The following is a 22,659-nucleotide window of genomic DNA, read 5'->3' on the forward strand; positions in this document are numbered from 1 at the left end:
GACACTAGCAAAATGAATTGCACTTCATTACATCAAGACATATGCCATTTAACAATAAATACACCATCAAGGATGTTTTCTATTTAATATCTCAGGATGTATCCTGCGCTAATAATGTATTATGAAAGGAAAATTTTTTTAATCGTTCCTTGTAAATTATTCTTTCTCTCTATGTGTTGAGCTTCTTTAATAACATTTTTTAAGCATGCAGATAAGGATGGCACTTGACCATAAGTAACAACAAATTTACACCATGTTAGCCCACAAACTACACTGACATAATATTAAAAAACAAAAAAACAGTGCAAATGGAGACAATAGGAAGGGAGGATTTCTGTGTGTGTGTGTGCTGTTACATCAGGAGGTTTGCAAAGACATTCAAGCACAGAATGTAAAAACATATGATATATCTTATGGGATACATGGAAACCCTGGAGTGTATAAATTTGATCTGTAGGAGAATTTGTTCAATCTTTACAATGCAATATTTCTCCTGAACTATACATGGGCTTCTCAGGAACTGTTTTTCTGGGAATATAACTGACTTTAATAGATCTCTTTGCTGTTAATATCTATGTGAAATTTAATTAATCTGTTGGCAATATTAACAATATAGGCCTTCTATTACAGTAAACTATGTTGCTTATTAAAAATTATTGCCTCATTGATTTTTTTCTAAAAAATCAAAAATAAGACAGAATAAGCAACTAACCTCACATTTTAGATTTCCAGTTCCATATAGTTTTGAAGAGAAAAATAAAGGCAAAAATGTCCCTCAGTTATCAGGTTAGAGCTAAGATTTGAACTCAGCTTATTTGGTTTTATAGCCTCTTTCTATTAACACACAACACTGTGTAATTAATTTAGAAATAATTTCTAATGCTTAATTGATAATTGCGTTATTACTATATTTTTATATATTAACTTGCAATCTTGAGACTATCCATTGATCCATGAGTTTATTTATCCTACATTATGGTAAACTCCATGGAAACAATGTTGAATGAAAACAGACATGAGTTCTGGCCTCACAGAAGAGAGTCTAGAGCAAGAAAAGTAATAAATTCAAGTTAGGGAAAGAACTGCAGGCAAGTTCAAGTAAAGATTTGTTTTCTAGGGCCCGGCACGGTAGCCTACTGGCTAAAGTTCTCGCCTTGCACACACAGGGGTCCCATATGGGCACCGGTTCTAATCCTGGCTGCTCCACTTCCAATGCCTGTGGCCTGGGAAAGCAGACAAGGATGGCCCAGAACCTTGGAAACTTGCACCCATGTGAGAGACCCAGAGGAACCGTGGGAGACCCAGACAGGGCCCTGGCTCCTGGCTTCGGATCAGCCATTGCAGCCGCTTAGGGAATGAATCAACAGATGGGAGATCTTTCTCTTTGTATCTCCTTCTCTCTGTTCATCTGCTTTTCCAATAAAAATAAATAAATCTTTTTTAAAATTGCTTTCTAAATCTATGTCCAGTATTGGCAATTTTGGAAAGTCAGAGTCATGACTGCTGCTTGGAAGGATCCAAGACTGGACTCCAGAGTAATTCTAAGTCCCATGGCTCAACCAGAAACCCCACACTTATGACTCAGAGGGGAGGTCAGTTTTGGGCAGCCATGTGACAAGTCTACTGTTTTGAGGGAGTGCTTGAGAATAAGATGTAATGACATGACTTCCTGGGTTGGAGAAAGATTAAAATAAGAGTATTAAAACACCTACAGCTCCCCTGCCTGGCAGGACCCCCTCCATGCTGGTCGTAGAAACCCAAGAACTGGGGGAGTAAGGAAAGCATAGTGTAAATCAAACATCCTACCAAGATAGTCTTTGTTCTATCTAGTTGGGAGCCCTGTTTCTATAGATAACCCCTAACTTACAAGTATCTCGGTTTTCTATAGCTTGAAAAAGCAGAATTTACAGATGATAATAGGGTCTCTAAATCAACACAATTAGCAGAAAAGTAATCTTTGAATAATCCCATCATCACAGTCATACCGTATATGAATATCATACACAACTGAAAATTATTTCAGGAATGGGGCTGTCATGGTAGCATAACAAGGCAATCCTCTGCCTGCAGTGTTGGCATCCCATATGGCTGCCAGTCCTGGCTGTTCCACTTCACATTCAGCTCCCTGCTTATGACCTAAGAAAATAGTTGAAGATTGTTCAAGAACGTGGGCTCCTGCACCATGGGGGAGACCCAGAAGAAGCTCCTGGTTCCTACTTTTGGATCAGTTCAGCTCCAATTCATTGTGATCATTTGGGCAATGAACCAGCAAATGGAAGACCTCTCTCTGAGTCTTTTCTCCTCCCCCTCTCTCCCTCTTTTTTTTTTCTCTCTCTCTCTCTGTAACATATGTCTTATAAGTAAAAATAAATATTTTTTTTCAAGTGGGGGCCAATGTTGTGGCACAGGATATGAAGCCACTGCCTGCTATGTCACCATCTCAATGGGCACTGATTTGAGTCCCAACTGTTATATTTCCACTTTAGCTCGCTGTTAATGCACCTTATGAAGCAGTGAAAGATGTTCCAAGTACCTGGACCCTTGCCCCCTTTTGGGAGACTGGAAGAAGCTCCTGGCTCTTGCCTTTGGCCTGGCACAGTCCTCGAGATTGCAGGCTTTGGGGAAGTAAACTAGCACGGAAAAGATCTCTCCTTCCTCTCTCTCTCTCTCTCTCACTTTTTCTCTGTAACTCTGATTTTCAAATGAAAAATAAATATTTTTTTAAATCCAAAGAAAATTACGTGAAAACACCTGTCAATCCTACTGTAAATAGAACACAGAAAATATCAGTTGAAATGACAGCTGAGCAAAATTGTCCACCTTTCAAACACTCTGAATAATTGCTTTTATCAACTACTTATTATAAAGAAACTAGAAGTTAGCCAGATCACTGGATGGCCTATACAGTATTGTATTTGCCATTATTTAGCTAATGTACAATCAAGTGTATATTGTCTCCTTATACTACAAAATCAATTATTCTCACCAAATCGTTTTGTCATCTTACTAAAAAACAAGCTAAGAAATCTCCTCCTCTTATTATTATTTTATATGAATCCCAGATACGTAAATCAATATTCTAGCCTCCAAAATGAAAGAATCCGAAGTGTGACTTCTATTAAAGAGTGCTGGTTAAACAACAACAACAAAAAGAATGCTGATTTACAGGTTGATTTCTTCTTGAGCATGCTATACTACTCTTTCTTACTCATTATTTAATTTCCTCCTCACAACAGCCTTGGATTATCCTGGGACAAATATTATTAAGCACTTATAAAGAATGAGGAAACAGATTCAAAATGAATGGCTCATGCAAGATTACACAATCGGTGAGTGAGGCCCAAAACCCTGACCTTATTCAATCATATCATACTTCATCTTTCCATTCCATCAGATGTTTGCACTATACCACAATTTGGAAAAATGTGTATTTATTTATTTATTTCCTAATTTTTTTAGCTTAAAAATCTCAGCATGAAATTTTATGTACTAAGTGGATATATCACAACTGACCAGAGAAGCTATAAAATCTCTTCCCAACGCTTTAAGAGACTTGTTTACTCAATCACTAAGACAATGCTACCATAAGTAACCTCAGATAGATTGCTATTCATAATTGCAGAGGACATTCATATGCATGAGTCACCTGTCAGCTAGCTCTGCAAGCCCATCATTTCTAATACCTGTCAACTGTCATCAAGGACTCTGAGTCTGTGACACAAACAAAACTTACTTTCTCAAGAAGTTGAAAAACATGCAGTACCACACAGTTTTGTGATTGAAGAAAACAACACAAATAATGCACTCTACTTGGTACATGAATTTTCTAGTTCACTCAGAACTGTTCCTCTTCAAACATACACAGAGTATGGACACATTCTCAAGCACAGAAATTTGAATCCTCTTATCATTTATGCTAGCACAATATCCATAATATTCACCTCATATGTGCCACAAAAGACAAAAGAGGGGACAATCAAGATGGCGGAATAGGGTAAGGACACATTGAAACAGACAGAAAAACATCTAATCAGGATGAAAAAGAGAGGACACATTACAGGAAACGGGAAAAGACAGAACAACATCAGAGGGGTACCTGGAGACTGACAGACACAGGAAAGCAGCAGACACAACAGTGTGGTGTTGCAGAGACTGATACTCCGTTTGCATTCAGCTAACAGCAAACTGAACTCCACCAGCAGTCGGAACTCCACCAGCAACAAGGTGGGAAGGGACTTTCACTGGGAGCTTGTGAGGTGAACCCAGACCAAGAACTGTCCGTCCTGCTGCTCTGTTTGATTTGACCAGGAGCAGAGACAGAGCAGCAGATCACAGACGGGCAGTGCGAGAACAGCGTAGATTTCACAGCCCAGTCAGCCCCCTTGAGCTGAATTGGCACCATTTTGCGTAAGCAGGCAAAGACAAGGGAAAGAACTAAGTATACGCTGAGCTGGGGGTGAACTCTTTTCTGACTCAGTGAATTGCATCAACGTGGTATTCTACAGGTTCCTCCCAAGACAGGTCTGGACAGCCCACAGACCTGACAGCTAGCAGATCAAGAACTCTAGTAGTAGTACGTCAGGCACCATTTTGTACACTGTGGCAATAGCTTTAGGACTGCAGGGGACAATGGTGAACTACGCATGTGCTAAGCTCGCTAGAACTCACTGAATCCTGTGGATTGCACTGGCCCCACAGGAAAATAATACCGACTGTGGCACTGTACAGGTCAAAATAGGTCCGTGTGGCACCAGATCTGACGTCCAACAGGTTCCGGCCAGATGAGCACCACCAATAACCTAGCTATATAGGACATCTGGTGTCTCTCTAATCCTGGAGCTGCTCCAAGCAGAAGTGGGGAAAAGGTTGTACAGACCACACTGCAACCTCAGCATGAAAGCACAGGAGGTGGAGAGTGGTTAGCCAGGAGCTGGGGCTGTGGAAACCACAGGGGAAATGTAACATAAGAACCCAGACCTGGAACTCGCTGGAGGGAGTAGCACAAGTGGCTGCAAGCAAAAAGTTGTGTACCAACTGCAATAAGTAAAATCAAACTGTAGACCTGTGGGTGACACAGCTTAGAAACCTGCCCCAAGGAGAAGAATCTAATAACCAGAAGTACAATGGTCAAGAGCAAAAGAAGAGACAAAGACACAAAGAATATTACTGAAGTCTCCCCTGCAAAAGAGCAAAACCCTATGCCAACCTCAGAGTTAACTGAGGCAGACATCAAGAAAATGGGGGACACAGAATTCAGAAAGCTCATTATAAAGCTTCTGATCAACAATGAGAAGCACATTCAAGAGTTCAAAGAATTTAGGGAACATTTTACACAAGCAATAGTAACAATAAAGCAAATGAAGGCTGATGTATCAGAAATTAAGAACACAGTACAGCAAATTAAAAGTACAGTGCAGAGTCTCCAAAATAAAATGAAGCAAGCAGAAGAAAGAATCTCAGATTTGGAAGATATTTCCTGTCACCAGGGGGAAACAAACAAAAAGCTGGAAGCAAAGCTGGTTCAGGCCAAAAAAAGTATTCAAGAATTGAAAGACACTACTAAGAGGCCTAATATAAGTGTAAAGGGAGTCCCAGAAGGTGCAGAAAGATAAGCTGAGTTTGCAAATGTATTTAATGAAATAATAAAGGAAAATTTCCCTCATCTAGAGAAAGAATTGGGAAACAAGATCCAGGAGGGGCACAGAACTCCCAACAGGCTTGATCAAAAGCGATCTTCACCAAGACACATGATCATCAAGCTCTCTTCAATCGAACATAAGGAAAAGATCCTTAAATGCGCATGTGAAAAAATCAATTGACATATAAAGGTTTGCCAATTAAACTCACAGGAGATCTCTCACAGGAAACTCTACAGGCAAGAACAGAATGCAATGACATATTTCAGATTCTAAAAGAAAAAAAATTGTCAGCCTAGGATAACATAGCCAGCAAAGCTTTCTTTTGTCTTTGAAAATCAAATAAAATTCTTCCACAGCAAAGGAAAATTAAAAGAATTTGCCTCTTCCAAACCTGCCCTACAAATGAGACTTCAAGATGTTCTCTTGACAGTGAAAAGGAATAATGCCCACCAAAACCAAAGGCAAATGGGAAGAACATCCCAGTAAAATGACAACAGAAGACTAAACCAATGAACAACCCATTCCCAAAATGACAGGACCAAATCACCACCCATACATATTAACTCTGAATGTAAATGGCTTAAGCTCAATCAAACATCATAGATTAATAGACTGGATTAAAAAACAAAACCCATCTATTTGTTGCCTACAGGAGACACATTTCACCAAGAAAAATCAGCAGAAACTATCTCTCATGGATTTTGATTTTTTTGTAGTTTCTTCTCAAAGCAGTTTCTTCTGATGAAATTCTTTAACTACTCATAGATCGTACAGTAGCATCATTTTCTTCAAGAAGGTTCTTGACTTTCTTTTTCATTTCTTTAGGGACACATCAGTCATTCAGTAGCATGCTATTTAACTTCATGGTGTTGTTAATTTCTCTTTTTTTCTACCTGTTCTTGATTTTGTTTCGTGGTTTTTCATTTAAGGGGATGTATAGTAGTTGTGTAATGAAGACTGTCATGTCTAGTAACATGTTATTTAACTTCATGGCATTGTAAATTTTGATTTTTCTTCCTATTGTTGATTTTGTACTGTGACCTTTCATTTGAGGGGATGTACAGTAGCTGTGAAATGGAGACTAACATATCCAAATGTGAGGATACAATGTAGTATGCATCTCTACTTCCAGACAATGATGGACTTATAATGAAACTGTTTACTATATCTTGACAATAGGATGCTGGACTCTCTGCCATTGTCCATGCCTGCAATGATGGACATATAACTGTGTATGAAGAACTATACTTGAGTAATGATATAGAGGAAATAGTGGGGGGGGGGGAGGAATTGGGGCTGGGATAAGGGAAATACCAGGAGCCTATGGAACTGTATCGTAAAATGATAATAAAAAATAAATAAATAATTTTTTTTTTAAAGATTTATTCAGTTTATTACAAAGTCAGATATACAGAGAGGAGGAGAGACAGAGAGGAAGATCTTCCGTCCGATGTTTCACTCCCCCAAGTGAGCCGCAACGGGCCGGTGCTGCGCCGATCCGATGCCGGGAACCTGGAACCTCTTCCGGGTCTCCCACGCGGGTGCAGTGTCCCAATGCATTGGGCCGTCCTCGACTGCTTTCCCAGGCCACAATCAGGGAGCTGGATGGGAAGTGGAGCAGCCGGGATTAGAACCGGCGCCCATATGGGATCCCGGGGCTTTCAAGGCGAGGACTTTAGCTGCTGAGCCACGCTGCCGGGCCCATAAATAAATAATTTTTTAAAAGACAAAAGCACAGAATTCTCTCCTGGAGTCTTCTACACCATACTAACAAATGACAACTTGTCCCGATGTGGTGCCTATCAAACATGGCAATTTTTCAGGGAAGTTGTCTCTCTGTGGATAGGATTAGTTGCATCTGCTGGTATGACTGAGAAGATGTTTAGAATGAGGAAGCCATTGATGAGGCCAGGGAAGAAGCGGAGGTTTGGACAGACAGGTCATAATTGATGCTAACAATCAGAGCTTTGTTTAATAAATCAAACCGAGGAACAGAAAAGTAAGATCCCAACAGGCAAGAGCAAAATCAACCACAAAAAAGAAAGGCAAGAAAAAGTCATACATGCAAACAATTCACTGCATAGAGTTGCAGCAACTTAAAATTGCAAAGCTTGATAGACAAGTAAGTCAGTTCAAGACATCAGTGGTCAAGGCACCACGCCATAAATCTGACTGACATAAAATTTTCTCGTCTAAGGGCCAGTTCAATATTGGTTACCAAGTGTTAGTGAACAACTGCAAACAGACAAGTGGCTTTACCTGTCTCAGATGTGGCTTCCGGTGTTCATAAACTAAACATTGGTATATTTTTAAAACAGCAATTCACATATATGTACATATATGGAGAGAGAGGGTTTGGTTTCAGGCATCCACTGGAGTTTTGGAAGGCATCTCCCTGGAAAAAGGGGTGCTACTCTACCTCCACATGAAGCGTGGGGGTGTTAGGTAATTTTTCTCAAGACCACACAGTCATTGAGTCTGGAATGGAACTCATATTTTCTAACCTCAGCAGCCACATCTAGGAAAACAGACATAGGGGTGAGGAATAATTTTCTGTCAAGGATCATTTGAATATTTGTATCATTTGTGGCCTGTACAAAAGTAACAAAGCAAAAATTAGCCTGCTCAGTTTTCAAAGGATAAAACATAAATGGCCAATAAACATTAAAAAAAAATATAAAAACACCTCACTAGGGCCCCGCACAGTAGCCTAGCAGCAAAAGTCCTTGCCTTACATGAGCCGGGATCCCATATGGGTGCTGGTTCATGTCCCAGCAGTCCTGCTTCCCATCCAACTGCCTGCTGGTGGCTTGAGAAAGTAGTCAAGGACGGCCCAAAGCCTTGAGACCCTGCACCCACGTGGGATACCTGGAAGTGGCTCTGGGCTCCTGGCTTCAGAATGACACAGCTCAGGCCATTGCGGCCACTTGGGGAGTGAGTCATCAGAAAGATGTTCTTCCTCTCTGTCTCTCCACCTCTCTGAATATCTGATTTTCCAATAACAATTAAAATTTTTAAAAATAGAAAGGGAACTTATGACAATCTAAGTGACCACTAAGGAAATGAGCTCTGTGGTGGGTGCCTACACATTTCTATGTTAATGACAACCCTTGATCTAAGCAGGTCAAAAGGCATTGGAAGGCCTAGAATTAAATAGACAAGTTCTCTGAACTCATGAAGACGGTGCCCAGTTTTACTTTCCATACTTTCTATATAATGAGTAAATACCACATTCACTTAATACTATCTTCCCAACCAATGACAAATACTTGGGGCAGAAACTCTTTGTCTATAACCAGACACTGAAAAATTGTAACAAAGATGAATACATTGAAAAGAAAATGAGGGATGAATAGTATCATGGATATGAGAGCAGAAGATAGTTACATGGCTTTTTCTACTCTGTCTCCTCTAAGCTTTCTCATGAAGGTGTCTTACACATTACAAAAGGACAAGAAAGCAACCAATTAAACATCTGTCACCACTTTCCCCTTAGTGTTTAATTTGAAACAACTTTCCATTTCCTTCTAAATTAGGGTTGATTATTCAAGGGAGAGCTGGCTGCATTGTACATAACTTTGGCTTGGCCCAGACAAGCATTAATCAGCCAACACATCAACAGCGAAGCCTGCAGGTTCAGCAAGATTGGAAAGGAACATTTTCACAATGGTTCAGCAAAGCTGCCTGTGCGAGCACTCTATCCACTGACAGTAACAAGATTAATGACTACAGCTTCCTGGATGGTGCTTTGAGCATTTCCCTCAAGCTGATTTTCAAATACTGCTAACCAAGGAGTCAAAAAATCACATAATGAACCACATCATATCAGATGTTTATATAGCAATATATTTTGTCTATGAGTGAATTTGGAAAATGACTCATGTTTCACTTGAATCTTAATTTTTTAGGTATTCATTATAACAGATTGACTACCCCAGCTGACTTTGTGACACAAATCTGTTTAGATCGTTAGTTCTGTTTAGATCATCAACCTTGACTATCTTTAAGCAACTGAAGTATTTTTCTATTTCTGTTCCTTTTGATCAAAAGAATTCATAATCAGTATTTCCAACCCCAGAAGTGACCTTGTCCTTCATTATCATCTGCTGTTATTCAATAGATGTACTTTCTCCTTCTCTCTTTCATCATGAAGATTCCCACCCCACCCCCAACTCCCTCCATATCCCCTTACATGTCCCTGCTGAGCATCACAGAGATTCTCATCTTTCCCTACATACATCATGTGCCTTTACTTATTGAGTTAGTCTCCTTTCCGTCACAACAAAATATTACATGCTAGGTGACTTAACGTACATATTCTCACAGTACTGGAGGAAAGAAGTCTAAGACCAGGATGCTGAAAGTTGGTTCCTAGTGAGGGAGGTCTTGCTGGCTGGCAGATGACAACCTTCTCACTGTGTCTTGACATGACTTCTTAACATGGAAAGGAAGTTCTGGTGTCCCTGCCTCTTATAGAAACAACATTCTTTATCAGATCAGAGCCTACTTTTCTGGCCTCGTTTAACATCGATTATCTCCCTAAAAGTTCTGTCTTTTGGTATAATTATTTTGGGACCAGGACTTCAACATATAAACTTATGATAAAAGGATACATTTCAATCCATTATACTTGAACGCACTATCATCAACTTAGAAACTACTTCTCACTCTGTTCTCCACTAAGAAATATTCCACTCAAGTTTAGATTCCATCCAAGTTGTCCTATAATTATACTCTGATCTCTCCTGCCTTACTCTGCCCCCTGGCTTTTTGTTTGTTTGTTTGTTTGGTTGGTTGGTTGGTTGGTTGGTTGGTTGACTTTTTTGGTGTTTTTGTTTTTGGCAAACAAACCCTGAAAGTCTCAATATTAAGTGATACCGGTACTCCACTAATCCCAAAGTCTCTCTGCAGCCCAGACCTCCATGTAGGACTTTTTTGGATGTGCCACAAGTAACACAACCACCAATCTAAACTAACCCCACAACAAATCATTCTCCAAATTCTATATATTATATGGTCTCAAAATATCCCTTTCTGTCACTTGTTTTACTGAACCTGGAAGATACTTATCAAAATTATAACGGTCATGGGTGTGAGAGTGAAGGTGAGGATGGTAGATGAGGGTATAATGATGATGACAGCAGTAACAATTATAACAACTTAATTATTTTGTCCAATAATGAATCTAAGTTCTTTTCTACCAGTTCCATATACTATACTGTTGATTGCCCCAAACCAAACCCAATTCCCCCAGCTACATGTAACATTTCTTAGTATTTATTTCAATACACTGCTCTCTCATTCTTCAGTATCCTCCTCCATATCTTGAATCCAGGTAATTCTTAGTCATCCTTCAAAATATGTGTTAAGTCACTACCTGCTACAGCAAGACTTCCAGGGTATTCTTTGTGCCCCAAAGCATAGTGTTACACTTGTATAGGGGTAAAATCTGGTAAGAAAAACTAAGGCTTATCTTTGTCAACTTTAATCTTCCATATTTGAGTCAGTGGTCATCACGCTCAGGAAAAGAAGCACACACATATTCACACACTCATACATACACACACAATGAACTAAGGAGATGCTTGACTTCAGTAATAAAAACAAAGGGTCAGACTCAAAAGGATTAAAAATCTTTTCCAAGGTCACACAACTGGTCAAATTTAAGCCAGGGCTTTGTTATTAAGCCTTTCTAAAAAATACAGTATTTTTTCTAATATACACTACCGTTCTATCTCTATGTCTACCCAAAGACATCCACATATTATGAACCCATTTCATCAATTAACATTTTCTGGGTATATACTGCATGCTTACCATTATGTTACATACTTGATATTTTAAAATTAACCAGATTACTTCTTTATCTCCCAGTAATACAGTCTATTAAAAAACAGTGATATTATCAGCATTATCAAAATAGATAAAAATTTTTCAGTATTTACTCTTCTATGCGCTTTACAAATTTTTACCCGATGTGATAGCCTAAAAACATTAAGTTGGGCAGTATTAATATCTGAATTTACAGTAGAATAAACTGAGGCACAATCAAGCTATTAAAAAGATTGATAACTAGCAAAATGAATAGTTTGGTGCCAAGGCATATTAAAAAATGTCAGCAAAATAGTTATTATTTGAACTGAACTGCAAAAGGCAAACAGTTGTGAACACTGAAAAGGAAGATATTTCCAAGCAAAAGGCAAAGCATGCAAGAAGCTGACAGAGCTAAAGAACTAGCCTGCCTCCTCAAACATGCTATGTGCAGTCAGGCTTCTACCTTTGAGCTATTTTATTAGCTACAATTTTTTCTCTCTTATCCACTGAAAATAGTGGGGGTGGGGAGAAAATCAAGGATGACTGCCAAATTCATGAGTGAAACACCAGGATGGATGGTGCTGCTACTAACCAAGATGGAAAACCACAGAAGTTGCTGTTGAAGGGGAAGATAAAGGAAGCTGCAAATGACTCAATGCACATGTCCAGCCAAAGCTGTACTCCCTTCCCAGGCAGCATCTGCCCAGAGGAAGATAAGCTTGTTTTCTAATTTGCATAAAAGCAAATGCTACAGCACATCTAAGAAAAATGAAGAGTTTGGTTTCAGGCATGTTAAGGAATTTATTAGACATCTAAATAAGTACTTGGATAAACAAATCTGGAGCTTGCTGAACAGGTCCAGAAAGAAAACATAATTTGTGAGTTACCAGCTTGATTACTGTATTGAAAATCAGGAGCCTGCATGGATTACACGGTGGTATCATTTTTCCCAAGAGACTTTTATGTTTCCTTTTGTCACCCATGTGTTGGTTACCCAGTGGCACATTTTTTCATGATGTTGTAATTTGTTGTTGGGGTGGTAGTGGCTGTTGTTCTAATTCATACCAGTTGGTGACCTTGTTTCATGGCTTTTCATTTATGGAAATGTATAGTGATGGAGTACTGGGGTCTACCACATCCACATGTGGGGGTGCAATGCAACATGCATTCCTACTTCCAAACAAAAGATGGACTGCCATTGAAACTGTTGGAAATGTGTAGACAATGGGATGTTGAACTGTCTGACACTGTCTGTACCAGCAATGTCGGGGCACACTTAGAGACTGGTGGAATTATGACTCCTTATGAAGGACTATACTATTGTAGCAATATTGCCAACTTAGAAACTATCTGTCAGGGGTGGGAGTTTGGGAGGGAATCCCAGTCTGTACAAAATTATACCACAAAATTCAAAAATGTAAAATAAAAATATAACAAAAAGAAAAACAGGAGCCTGGGTGAGTACATCAAAGGAATGGGAACAAATAAGATCCAAGGGTCGAATGCCCAATATTAAGAGATAAAAGTAATGCAGAGAAACCACCAAGAGAGAATAAGAAACAATAACCAGCAAAGTAGTAGGAAACTCAAAAGGTATCCTGGAAATGGAAAGAAGGAATAAGCCAAAATTTCCCAATAGATTAAGTAAGATATGAACTGAGAAACTAACCCTGGGGTAGCAATATAACAGTCATTGGTGACTTTGACAAGTGCAATTCTCATGAAAAATTAAGGAACAATATTTAAATGGGTTGTGTTTAAAAACAGGAGTTAGGAGACTGACATTGCGGCATCATAGTAGGGTAAGTTGCCACCTGCACTGCCAGCATCTTACGTGGGCACATGTTTGTTGCCTGGCTGCTCCAGTTTCAATCCAGTTCCCCACTTACAGCCTGGGAAAGCAGTGGAAGATAGCTCTGGTTCTTTGGCTCCTGCACCAACCTAGGAGAGCCATAAGAAACAATTGCCTCCTGGCTACAATTGGCCCAATTTCAGCCATTACACTCATTTGGGAAGTGAACCAGCAGATTAAAAAATCTCTGTCTCTCTTTCTCTCTGTAACTCTGCCTTTCAAATAAAATAAACTTTAAAAAAAGGAATGGGAGGTGAGGGATTGGACAAGTAAGAATAGACAGCTCTTTGAAAGCTTTGTGTAATAAAGGAAAGCAGAAAATGGAGCTATTACTGGCAGTGCTGTTAGCTATCATTTATTATTTCTTAAGCTGGAAGATATAACTGCACTCTTGTGTGCTAATGGAAATGATCCAATTGGGGAAAAGGAAATGGTGCTACAGAAGGAAGAGGAGGGTGTTAGAAGAGCAATGTCCTTGTGTAGGTGTTAAAAGAGGAAACCTGAGACATAAGTGAAATGACCAGCCTCAGATAATTCTTCCACAACAACAGGAGAACAAGAAAAGTGCAACAGAGTGCAGAGGCAGGTCAGCAGGTGGAAATGATGGTGGGAATTATAGCACACCTCCTCTGAGAAATGAAAAAGTCAACAGTGACAGTAAGCACTGCAAAACACTGCAAGTGTTACTGACAAAAAATCAACATCTGATACACAACACAAGTTGTCAAGGATGTAGAACAACAGAAACTCTCATACACAACAACTGAGGTGGGATCACTTCAAAAATAGTCATAATTGGCCAAGGCAACATGTACATATTTGATGACCCAGCAATACCAGTGCTAAGTTTTTTGGGTTTTGTTCGTTTCTTTTTTTAAAAGATTCATTCACTCCTATTGAAAGGCAGATTTAGGGAGTAACAGAGAGAAAGACCCTCTTTCTGCTGGTTCACTCCCCAAGTGACTGCGATGGCTGAGCTGAGCTGATCTGAAGCCAGGAGCCAGGGAACCTCCTCTGGGTCTCCTATATGGGTGCAAGGTCCCAAGGCTTTGGGCCATTGTCCACAGCCCTCCAGGGCTACAGACAGCTGGATGGGAAGCAGAGCAACCAAGACACAAACCAGCACCTCTATGGGATCCAGCACACGCAACTCTAGCCACTAAGCCATGGTGCCAGGCCTACCATTACTAGGTTTTTAGCCCATCATACTGTGTGCCTCTGTGTGTGTGTGTGTGTGTGTGTGTGTGTGTGTGTGTTCACAATGACTACGTGGGAGTGATTATGGCATGGCTGTGTTTATGCTAGATGCTAAAAACTAGTGCCTTACGGGTAGATGCTTGGCACAGGGGTTAGGCCCTCTCTCAGAACACCCACATTCTATGTTAGAGTGCCTCAGTTCAAGTCCTGGTTCCACTTCTAAATCCAGCTATCTGATAACGCACATCCTAGGAGACAACAGGCTCCAGTACTTGGGTCTTTGCCATCCACATGGGAGATCTCACTGAGTCCTCGGCCCCTGGATTCAGCTCAGCCCAGCCCTGGTTGTTGTGAGCATCTAGGGAGTAACCAATAAATGAGGGATCTCTCAATCTCTGTCTCTCCCTCTCTTTCAAATAAATATTTTTTTTATTTTAAATATAAGTTAGTGATTATCGGGAGGAGGGATGGGAAGAGGGCTTTTAATCACAAAAACTGTCCTATCTCTTATGCTTGATTATGTATTAAACCATAAAACTACATATATGTTCTATAAATTTTTGCTTAAGCATTTCTATGCATTTTTGCTTAAGCATCTTAATATTTTCAATTCCTTAGCATTGCTTCCTGAAGCTAACTTCTGATTTACAAATGTCTCATTGGATAGCTATTCCGTCAGTCAAAATACTCCCACTCCGTTCAACCTTCCTTCTCCTCTGAAGACAATGTAATTTTTCAAGGGGATTGTATGAACTCTTGACAGCTGGAGATGGGCATTTATAAATCTGTCACTCTCCCAACTGACAACAGGACATCATGTATTGGTGTTTGATACACGTGTGCGAACTTTCTGCCTCAAAGGCATGACAATCAGACAGGTAGTGCGTTCTGAATCCTCTTCACTGAAACCTGAGCCCTTGTTCATCCTGCAGCGCTCTCATCATTAGTGCCTGGCCCTCCATGTGTGCCTCACTGTAGAATCAAATCAGACAAGTACCACTCAGGTTTCCTTGGGAAAGCTGGTATGTGTCACCAGAAGGAACCACAGTTTCTGCTCCACCTTTATAAAAAAGTAGATCCTGGCTAGTAAATGGCAAATGCTACCAAAAACAAGATAGGAGTTGCCCCCATCATTGACATGATATAATTGAGCAATCACAAAGTACTGGGGATAAGAGAGTTCCCAAAAAGAGTTGCCAAAATAGTAGCCACTGGGAGGACCAAATTGTTAAGCAGAATGGCAAATAAGATTAAAAAGTTGGCAGTTGGAAAGGGGTAAACCCTAGTGGATTAAAGGCACATACGCAGAAGAATCACTACATGTAACAAATGCAAAAAGAAAGAGATTTTTTTTTTAAAGATTTATTTTATTTCCATTACAAAGTCAGATATACTGAGAGGAGGAGAGATAGAGAGGAAGTGGAGCTGCCGGGATTAGAACCAGCAGCCACATGGGATCAAGGCGAGGACCTTAGCCACCAGGCCACACTGCCAAGCCCAAGAAAGAGATTTTTAAAAAGAATTCAACCTCATTTGATTAGCTTCAATGGTGCAAAGTTCACAAGAAACAAGAAAGGGGAAGTTGCAGAGTTAAACATTTCAAAATATACTTCTGAACATGTAAATAAACTACAGAAGAGTCAAACTGTCATTTGTACAAACTATAGGTTGCTGGTGATAAAGCCTTGAGCAAGAGAGATGGAGAGATTATCAGCTAGAGTCAAGGGAAGTCAAAGCTGGATGAAAACCCTGTGTGAGGCGGAAGTCACAAAGAGACCTCTCACAGGCAGTGAAAGCGCTCCAGAGACAACATAGGATCCAGAAAACGGAAAGATCCTAAGTTTTAGAATCATTATTTCCTCACGCTATGTCCTCACATTTTAAGCCTCAAGGATACTCAACAAATCACCTAAATCCAAAAGCTATGTTTTAGAGATAATGAAGCTCACTCCTTCTGCCTCAGAATTTGTGCAAGATTCATGCTTCCCCCAGCTCAGGGTTGGCGCTATAGTACTCTTCCTAACCACAGACTATGCCTGTTTACGTTCCTTGCACGTGACAGTTTCAGACTGGAGTCACTCAAACCAAGCTTAACCACAAAGAATTCCAAAATAGAACTTTTCATTCTTTATGCTTATGTCCTGATGTTTTCATCACAGCACAGTGAATTGAGACCTTTTATAACTGTGTAGGAATACACTAGGCTCCAACTCTCTTTTCTAATTATGGTAAAACCATGTGGCTTCTCACAGATCGCTTGGTATACTGTCCAGGTATTGATGGCTTGTGGGATTTTATAAAGATTATTTCAGATTAGTTAATAAATTCATTGAAGGCAGTATCTATTAAGTGTTCCTGTCTGTCTGCATAATTACTATTGACAATATTAAAATTATGTAGGTTTTAAATTCCTCTCTCCCATGCTGCCTTCAGGCCTAATCAATAGTCAAACCATCATTCTTACATGAGATGTCCTTTTATTTCAAAAATAAAAATAACACACTGGCTTCAGCAAATTTAAAAAATTTTTATTTTAAATTTTGTTCCTATTTCCATTGGTTTTATCCTATATTCATGGGCTTATCCTGTCTGTTCAATATTTACAGCAAAAGACAAAAATCTTCTCCATATATATGGAGATATCCATCACTTTCCTTTTACTCAAAAGATACTATGTGCATGTAATGATAGCAGTGGCCAAGTAAAGGAAGAGAAAACCAGTGTTCACAACTCAAGATCAAGAGATGCTGTAATTCTGGCATTTTTTCCACTTAATAGAAAGGATACATCATATCCTTCTTCCTTGCTGTTTAGCAATGAGAGCCACTCACATAACTCAAGTATAATTTAATAAATAGTTCCCAAGTTCCCAATGAAATCAAAGAGTAAATAAGAAAGGGCAAAATAAATATGCTTTGAGGCTTATTTTTATCTCCTTAGCTTAAAATTAGAAATATAATTGCTCTTCTAAAATCTGCAAATGATTACATTATTTTGAAAGCTGTGATTGTGTAGCCCAAATGCAATTTAAAATTTAGCACTCAGAAGAAATAAAAGCAACCAACATCCTTTGGCCAACTATTACATGTGCAGTCAAAAAGCAGAAACTGCATTTAACTTATTGGGCATTTTGGGGCCTCTTCTAGCATCCAAATGTTCCTTTTCTATTTCTTAGGTTTTGTGGTTTAATATTAGAATCCTTATAAATATGCTTTCAGTCTCCAGATTAGTGAGTATAAGTTTTGTAATCTTAAGAGTGCCTAATCCATATTCATGTATATCATAAATAAAAAGGTAAAGCCTGATAATTTTTATACAAAACACAAATGATTTAGTAAATATAATAATATAATTTAGTAAATATACTCTGAAGTAAACGCTATCTAATTAAGCAAATTTACAAAGCTGATAGCAGTAAGCCTCACTCACTGGGCTCTGAGAGGATCTGACAGCATGGCCAAGGCCTTGTGCCAGGGCTGTTATCAGTCTCCACAGGCAGCACCAACACGCAGAGGAAGAAAGGGCAGTAAAGGAGACTTTTCTTTCTCACCTTTTTGTAACATCTCTTTGACTGTTTGCTAGATAGCTGATAATTACTAGATACTATCCTCCCTCAGCCTGGACAAGCAGTCAATGCCAACTCTTTGACCTCCAGACAACTTTACACTATCTGAATATACTGGTGTGTAGTATTAATTGGACACATTCACATCAACATGGATTTATTACTGCTATTGTTAGAATCTTAAGGCTAACTTAGAAACTCTTTCTTTCTCTAATTATTGAATGAACTTACTCAATGAGAAAATATTTGAATGTCTCCTAAATGTCTAGCAACACAGAATGCAACAAAGAACTAGATTTTTAAAAGGGGGTAGGGGGAGAAATGACTGTTCCAGACAGAGGAATACACCTGCACAGCTTTTCTCATTCCAACCAAGAGTGTCTTTGGCTGATCCATTGTCTCTAACCATTCAAGCGCTACCAATCATGTAGGAGATTGAGATGGTGTTCCATATTCCTGGTGTCTTCTGCAGCCTCCCAGGATGAAGAGCATCAAGAAGTTGGATTGGAAGCAGAATAGTCAGAATTCAAACCAGGAATCTAATTTGGGGGACAGATGTTGTAAGCAGAGGCTACATCTGCAGCACTGCAAAGCCCAACCCAAAGCACTTACAATTTTAGCAACGACTTGTAAGTCAGTCTAAGCTAATTTTTGCAAATTAATTGATTGGGCTAATTATAATAGAAAAATCTGATAATCACACATGGTAGTGAGTAGGTAGGCAATCACCAGTGTGATAGTACCAGGATTTCACATAGACAATGCATTTTTGCATACCTGCATCAATGGTAAAGTTAGGTGACAGGTGAGAACAGTGGTTTCAGCGTGACTAAAGAATAACTTTCAGGGACCCAGCAGTAGTCTTGCAGCTAAAGTCTTTGCCTTACACACGCCAGGATCCCCACTGGGTGCCAGTTTGTGTCCTGGCAGCTCCACTTGCCATCCAGCTCCCTGCTTGTGGCCTGGGAAAGCAGTCAAGGATGGGATAAAGACATGGGATCCTGCACCTGAGCAGGAGACCCGAAAGAACTTCCAGGCTCCTGGTTTCAGATTGGCTCAACTCCGGCTGTGGTGGCCACTCGAGGAGTCAATCAGCAGATAGATCTTTCTGTCTCTCCACCTCTGTATACCTGACTTTCTAATAAAAATAAATAAATACTTTAAAAAAAAAAAGAATAATTTGGGCCCAGCACAATAGTGTAGTGGTTAAAGGCCTCGCCTTGACTGTGCCAGGATCCCATATAGGTGCCGGTTCTAATCCCGGCAGCCCCGCCTCCCATCCAGCTTCCTGCTTGTGGCCTGGGAAAGTAGTCCAGGACGGCCCAGAGCTTTGGGTTCCTGCACCCGCGTGGGAGACCCAGAGGAAAGTTTCTGGCTCCTGGCTTCGGATTGGCTTGGCTCCAGCCGTTGCGGCCACTTGGGGAGTGAATCATCGGATGGAAGTTCTTCCTCTCTGTCTCTCCTCCTCTCTGTATATCTGACTTTCCAACAGTAAATAAATAAATCTTTAAAAAAATGTTTTTTTCAAGGCCGGCGCCATGGTATAACCAGCTAAGTCTCCATCTGCAGCACCAGTATCCCATATGAGCGTCAGTTTGAGTCCCAGCTGCCTGACTTCCAATCAAGCTCCCTGCTAATGGCCTACAAAAGCCCATAACTAGGTAGTCAGTCCAGGCCAGCAAATGGGTATCAGGAACCGATCTACCTGAGCCATCACTGCTGCCTCCCGAGTTCTACACTAGTGGGAAACTGGAGTGACCAGATTGAAAGCCAGGCATTGAACGTAGGCATTCCAATGCAGGACATGGACATTCTAAACACCATAGTAACTGTGATGCCAACTGCCTGCTCTTAATTATACTTTTTTAAATGCATGATATATTCCTGAGGGTTTTACTTTAGAAATAATCCCCAGCTAGTCCATCTGAATACATAACACATGCCTGTATACACAATTATTATCAATGTACTATTAGTTAAGTGTAGTATCTTAAGTTTTAAATAATCCAAATTAATTAGATACCACTTTTCAGACTGAGTTGTATCACTCCACAAAATGACATTATAAGTAGGATATTTAATATTAAAGCTAAAAAAAGTTTAAAAACCAAAGACAAAACCATCTTTAATTCATTCCATAATAAATTTTAAAAGAAATTTACACAAACTCATAAAGACAGTGCCAAATAAGATTATGCGTATCTTGTGAAAAAATAAAGGAATCAATCTTATTTTAGGTAAACATTTAAAAACTTGAGCAGAGAAGCTCTTCCATTTTCAGTTTTCTGAAAACAACTGGAAATGAATGGAACATCCCAAGTTCCTAGGCAGGCTGGGGAATTTTTTAGGGAAAAAGGCAAGAGTGTTTCTGCCTTTATGGATTTTACAGGAGAATGAAAAGAATCAAAAAATAGCAATGTTGACAAATAACAACAAAGTCATCCACTGTCATGAGAAGAAATTATGGAAAGCACTACTTTAGACTAATAATTACTCCTCGCTGGTTCCCAAAGCTAAATGCATGCAGGCTGTTATGTCTATTTGAACGTGTCTATTTTGAGTAACAGGGGGTGACAAAAGTAAATTATCTGAAAGCTTACAAAACCGTATCTCAGAGTCACAAACTTCATTCCTGGGCTGCAGTTCCTGATCTTTTTCTCTCAAATCATAATGAAGTGTTTACTTCATACTGAAAAATGAAGAATAATAACACATTTCAAGGGTGGCTTGTATAGATTTAACCAAAGTGACAGTCCCATACATGCCACACGGCCTTTGGCATAGTCAGCACGGATAATAAGAATGAACATATGTAGCATGGCTGCAGTACTCATCTAGTCTTTTAACAACCAGTTCTAGGCTCCATAAAATCGACTCAGTGGAGACAGATATTGATCATGAAGACAGCTAAAGCAAAGAAATCAACTCTATTCATTTCTGCTGATTTTCCCACAGTTCCTCAAGGTCAGAGTACACGTCAGCTTCATTCTGTAAATCTTCATTAGGTTTAAGACAAGGTTGTCCGCTAAGGGAGCTCTTCTACACACCCTTCAAGAAAAAGAACATACCAAAGAATGCGGGGAGCTACTGAATAGATAATTGTGACTGAGAGAAAGATGACTCTGATAAAATGGCAGAAAAGAGACTGGGACGGTGGATAGAGGCCAATTCAAGGAGCTGGAATGCTGAAGAAAACGAAATGTCACCAAGAGGAGTTGATGATGGAAAGCAGCTTGGGAGAACTTCAGAGGGAAGAGAGATGGAATTTAGGGAGGCTATCAGGATAGGACCTAAGGAAAAAGCAGAGAGGGAGAAAGGGATGAGGGTCAGAAGTAAAATGGTAACAGAGTTATAACTAAAGGGAAGAAGGAATGTAAGGAAGGAGGGCAAACTACAGCATGCTGCCAAATTCTCACTGCACTGAAAGGACAGTAATGCCCCTGGAGGGAACAATGGAATCCAGGAAATCAGGAAGGGACTTGGTTTGGAGGGAGGGAGATAAGTTTTGTTTTAAACATACTGAATTGGAGACAAAAGTGAATATATGATAAAGATTTTCAATTAGGCGGGGTTTTTTGGAATTTATAATCTGTCTCTTAAAAAAAAAAGAAGGAAGGGCAAGCTTTGTGGCACAGCATGTTAGTTAAGCTATGGTTTGAGTTGCAGACATCCTATGTCAGTGCCTGGTCCAAGTTTGGGCTACTGCTTTTCTGATCAAACTTCCTCCTAATGCACCTGCGATGCGGTGGATAATGGCTTAAGTACGGCCTGATCCAGCCAGGGTTGATGCAGATATTTGAGGAGTGAGCCAACAGATGGAAAATTCATTCCCTCTCACTCTCTCACCCTCTACCTCCCTTTCTGTCACTCTGTGTTTCAAACAAACTGAAAAATGTTTGGGGGGGGGGGGCAGGAATTAAAGTAGTTGGTATTCAGCATCAAGGCTTAGCACCTGGTTGATCCTCTGCCTGACAGTGCCAGCATCCTATATGGGCATCAGTCAGTGTTGTGGCTGCTCTACTTCCCATCCAGCTCCCTGCTTATGGCCTGAGAAAGCCACAGAGGATGGCCCAACCAAGTCCCTGGGCCCCTGCACCCACATAGAGATTCAAAAAGAAGTTCCTGGCTCCTGGCTTCAGATTGACTCAGTTGCAGCAATTGCTCTCTTTCTCTCTGTCCCTTCTTCTCTCTGTATAAAATCTACCTTTTGAATAAAAATAGATAAACCTCTTAAAAAAAAAAGATTGGAGTGGCTTACCTCAATTCAAAATGACATTAAGACTCAGTTATATTTGTTTAATGGCAGCAATTCAAAAGCTCACAACGATAATTAGGGAAATTACTACTACTCTATATCAGCTAATTAGAAAACAGGTGAAAACTCACATCTGGAGCTCAAAAGAGTGGTAGGTTTTGAGCTATAAATGTTAAGTTACCCTTTTCTGTGCCCTTTCAGAACTAACACAGAGGTTCCAGAGCTTAACACAGCAGGGGAAAGTAAGTCTTGACAAAACCCAGAGAAGCGGTTGTCACCTCTGCTTTGGACCTGTCTGAAGTCATAGCTGGAGAAAAGAATGTGTTAGCTGCATATC

General features: G+C 39.9%; 1 non-coding gene across 1 annotated transcript; it reads left to right on the plus strand.

Moving 5' to 3' along the window:
- The first annotated feature begins 22,511 nt into the window (after window positions 1-22,511).
- On the plus strand, window positions 22,512-22,631 carry LOC118759366 (small nucleolar RNA SNORA26). Its single transcript, XR_004996158.2, has one exon. It is a non-coding gene; the product is annotated as a small nucleolar RNA SNORA26 (small nucleolar RNA).
- Window positions 22,632-22,659: the final 28 nt, after the last annotated feature.

The sequence above is a fragment of the Ochotona princeps genome, chromosome 6 (genome assembly GCF_030435755.1).
Source record: "Ochotona princeps isolate mOchPri1 chromosome 6, mOchPri1.hap1, whole genome shotgun sequence".
Lineage (NCBI taxonomy): Eukaryota > Metazoa > Chordata > Mammalia > Lagomorpha > Ochotonidae > Ochotona > Ochotona princeps.